Source organism: Dipodomys spectabilis, unplaced genomic scaffold (genome assembly GCF_019054845.1).
Source record: "Dipodomys spectabilis isolate Male_0828 unplaced genomic scaffold, ASM1905484v1 ptg000418l, whole genome shotgun sequence".
In the NCBI taxonomy this organism is placed as follows: Eukaryota; Metazoa; Chordata; class Mammalia; order Rodentia; family Heteromyidae; genus Dipodomys; species Dipodomys spectabilis.
This window is the reverse complement of record NW_024871095.1, coordinates 260643-264884: the sequence shown is the minus strand read 5'-3', so window position 1 is coordinate 264884 and position 4242 is coordinate 260643. Positions and strand designations below refer to the sequence as shown.

General features: G+C 34.6%; 1 non-coding gene across 1 annotated transcript; it reads right to left on the bottom strand.

Annotated features, from left to right (window-relative positions):
* Window positions 1-211: 211 nt before the first annotated feature.
* On the bottom strand, window positions 212-317 carry LOC122097230. Its single transcript, XR_006145497.1, has one exon. It is a non-coding gene; the product is annotated as a U6 spliceosomal RNA (small nuclear RNA).
* Between the last annotated feature and the right edge of the window lie 3925 nt (window positions 318-4242).

Here is a 4242-nt window from a genome sequence, read left to right as displayed (position 1 = left end):
GTTGTTGCGGTGGTAGTTTTAGTATGGACTTATTTGTGATCATTTGGGTGAATGCCCAAAAGTGGGATTGCTGTGTAATAGGGGAGCTCTATGTGGAGTCTTTTGAGGAAGCTCCAAACCGCTTTCCAAAATGGATGAACAAGTTTACACTCCCACCAAGAGTGCAGTAGGCTTCCCTTCTGGCCACATCCCATCCAGCATCTGTTGGTGTAAAAATATGGAACGATTCATTAATTTGCGTGTCATCCTTGTGCAGGGACCATGCTAATCTTCTCTGTATGTTCCAATTTTAGTGTATGTGCAGCCAAATTGAGCACAGAATATTTTTTATATATAAAGTGTAATTGATTGTCTTAAACTAGACAATTCAACAAAAAGTAAGTTCAAAAAATTGTGAAATTTTGCAACCATGTATTTCTTACATAAGCACACATTTAAGAATAAAGTCAATATTGACATGACAAAAACAAAATAATTCCAGATATTTGTTGTTCATGAGATGTGTAGGAGGAGGAATTCAATTATTCTACACAAGGCACCTGTCATAATGATCATAGCAGCAAATGTTAAGGTTTGTTAAAAGTTTTAATGATTTAAATATGTTTCATTTTGGGATTTGCTTGTATATGCAAAATTAAGACTGGTAGGTCATAAATTTTTTCGATAAAGTATATAATATTTCCGGTAGCATGTACTACTAAGTATGTACATTTCAGAGTTTATAGAAACTTTGCTAATGTGAAGTTGCAAAGACTGTGTAAAGAAGCAGAGTGAAGAGTTAAGAATTTAAGTACACAGTTTCTGATAAATCTTTAGGGCTCCCTTAAGTTATATGTTAGTGATGAACAAATAATGATAAAAGCCACATACACATGATGAGATTATCTATAAATAGTCATCTTAGTGGGTAAATTTAAAGGCTACTCATAGCTTTATCCAGTTTTAAATGTACAGGAATATGAGAAAATAGTAAAATCTACTATGTACTTTTCAAATACTGTAAACCCTGGTAATTGTTTTGTTTTTTATTTTAGGAATCATTAATATATAATTATTGTTTTCTTTATTTATAGCATTTTTTCCTTGTCGTAATATAATACAACTTTTTGTGAGTCGTGATTAAGAGGTACTTTGAGAATATTATTGGGATGGCCACACCATTTTTCATAGGTGCATGTGAATTTACAAATAGCAAAACTAAAAACAAAATATTGATTAAAAATTATATCAAGTAGAGTCTGAATCAGGAGTGTTGATAAATGTCCACACCTAAAATCTTAACCCTAGGCTGAAGTAGTGGTATTACAGTGTTGAGGCCACAAAATTGAGAAACTGTGTTTTGTTTTGTTTTGTTTTTTGCTTTGGTTTTGTTGGTTGTGGGGCTTGAACTCTGGGTCTTGGGTAGTGTCCCTCAGCTCTTCAGCTCAAGGCTAGCGCTATCACTTGATCCACAGCAGCACTTTCATCTTTTTCTGCTTATGTCGTGCTGAGGAATGAAATCCAGGACCTCATGCATGCAAGGCAAGCACTCTACCACTGAGCCGCCTTCCCAGCTCCTGAGAAACTGTGATTTAAAAAATCATCTGAACAATATTTGCTTTCTGCTTTTAGTTATATAATGAAATATGTGAACACATTTTTATATTTTTGTGAATTGTCATACTTCTAAATTTATACTAACTACAGCCAATTTATCCTTTTCAAAGTCAAGAAATATTTCTGAAAGTTTGCTTCTGTGAAGACTGTTTTTGCATTTATAATTTCTTCTGAGCCATTTTTATTTATTATCAAAATCACTTTATATTTTATTTTGATGCGTTATCATACATCAAATACCTTCAAATGTACATGTAGAGTCTCAAAATAGCAGTATGAATGTCCTCATACACCTCTTGTTTATCTGTTACGCACTTTAATATTATGATATTTTTCTCTCTCTTTCACTCTCTTCATTTCTGCTCTTTCTCTTTCATGCTCCATGTCTGCTACTTAGAATTTCTGCTGGTCTACTATTATCCTTCAGGATCCACTGGTTTTGTGGGAACATGATAGGGACCATCAGTTACCCTTGCATTCTTTAAGAGTTATAACAGTGACGTGAAATTATTCTTTGCCATTCTAAATGGCAAAACAACAGATCTAGGAATTCCTTTTCACTTTTAGTACTATTATAAATTTTATCTCATACGAATCATTGGGACTGATAATATACTTTTAGCCTGGGACCTAAAAGTTCTTTTTCATTTACAAACAACCTTTTCCTTTTATTATCAGTAAGTAGCAAAAACAAAGCTATCCTATGGGAAAGTAGGCTGAAGTTGTTCACAGTGATGAAAAACAAGTTAATGGGGGAAGTATGTACAAAGGATACCCCTCATATAACACAGATGCTTAGAGCAGTTTATCATGTACACTTTTTGATAAGGACAATGTGCTGGGAACTCTAGATTAAATCACTGAACACCTGATATATATATATATATATATATATATATATATATATATTTATACATATATATATATATATGTACATATATATATGTATGTATTTTTATTTATATATGCATATATATGAATATCGGCCCATATATGTACACATGAATGTCACTATACACACACATACACACATACGTACACACATGTACACATGCACAAATGGAAAAAGACACATAGATATAGCCAACACAGGTTTCACTAGTTGTTGAATATGCCTTAGACAGAATGCTTGGAAACAAATGTGTTGAAGATGTATTCGTCTCTAAGAGTTCTTTTACCACTCCTCTTATCTCTTCCAACTGGTACGTTTAGAGAGATTCGACTTGAAAAATGCAGGACAAGTGATAGCAAGTAACTCGGAAATCTCAATACGTATAGGTCATATGGTGTCTCTCTGCTCCCCATGGAATGCTTGCTCTTGTAGACACTCTCAACAGCCAAAGTAGCAGGACAATATCCTTGTTAAGAATAAAGTTATAAGGCTTTAAATGGCATCCTTCCTTGGGCTCTTTTCCAACAGTGAGCATCAATTCCTAAGCAGATGAGTGACTCCCGAGAAGACTGGAGTGCAGGTCAAAATTTAACCAACCCATATGAAAAGTCTAAAGTGAGCAATTCTGACTGAGGTCGTGCCGATGTCCTGGCAACGCAAATGAGAAAAAAAGAAAGTTTTTAATGTATTAAAATTTGAGAATAATTTGTAACCTGTCAATAAATGTGTAGAACACAATTATACCAACTGACAATAGATGGAGTGCATTTCATTTATATGCTTTTGGACTTTGAAAGTGTTTTTAAGTGTGTCTACACAAGTAGAATCAGCATGAAACAAGCCAGCATTTCTTCATTTAAGATGCAAGGAAAAGATACAGGTTGACCCATTGTAACAATGAGATTTGCAAGATACTATTAGAGGGAGTTGTTGGGGATGGTTGAAGGTAAGGAATAGTAGGGGAAAAACAAAGGAGGTGGCAACAATGCTCAATAAGATATGTACTCATTACCTTACTTATGTAACTGTAACCTCTCTGTACAGTACTGAGCTTCTTCAGTAAAAATGCTGGCAAAATTGGTTAATCACTCATAGAAAACTAAAACTATATCCTTATATATCATCCTGTATCAAAGACCTCGGAGTCAAAGCAGACACACTCAAAACATTACAGATTGGAGTAGGACATACCCAAGGTCTCCTGTGCAGAGGCTGAAATTTTCTTAATAGAGACCCAGAAGCACAAGAAATCAAAGAAAGTTTGGACAAATGGGATTGTATGAAATTGCAGAGCTTCTGCTTTGCAAAGGACATAGCTAGCCAGATCAATAGAAAGCCCATTGATGGGAGAAGATCTTTGCTAGCCATACAATAGAGAAGGGTCTCATATCTCAAATATATGTGGAATTCAAAATATCAAATCCCCCAACAACAAATCCTAAAAGAAACAACTGCCCAATAAATAAGTGGACTAAAGACTTCAAGACAAACTTCTTTGAAAAGAAAAGAAGGAAGGCCAATAGACACATGAAGAAATGCTCAACCTCCCAAGCCATAATAGAAAAGCAAATCAAAACAACATTGAGATACCACCTCAAGCCATTTAGAATGGCTATAATGAAGAACTCTAATACCAACAGATCCTTCAGGGGATGTGGCCAGAAGGGAATCTTACTGCATTGTTGGTGGGAGTATAACTTATTCAACTACTTTGGAGTAGTATGGAAGTTCCTCAAAGATTCCACCTAGAACTT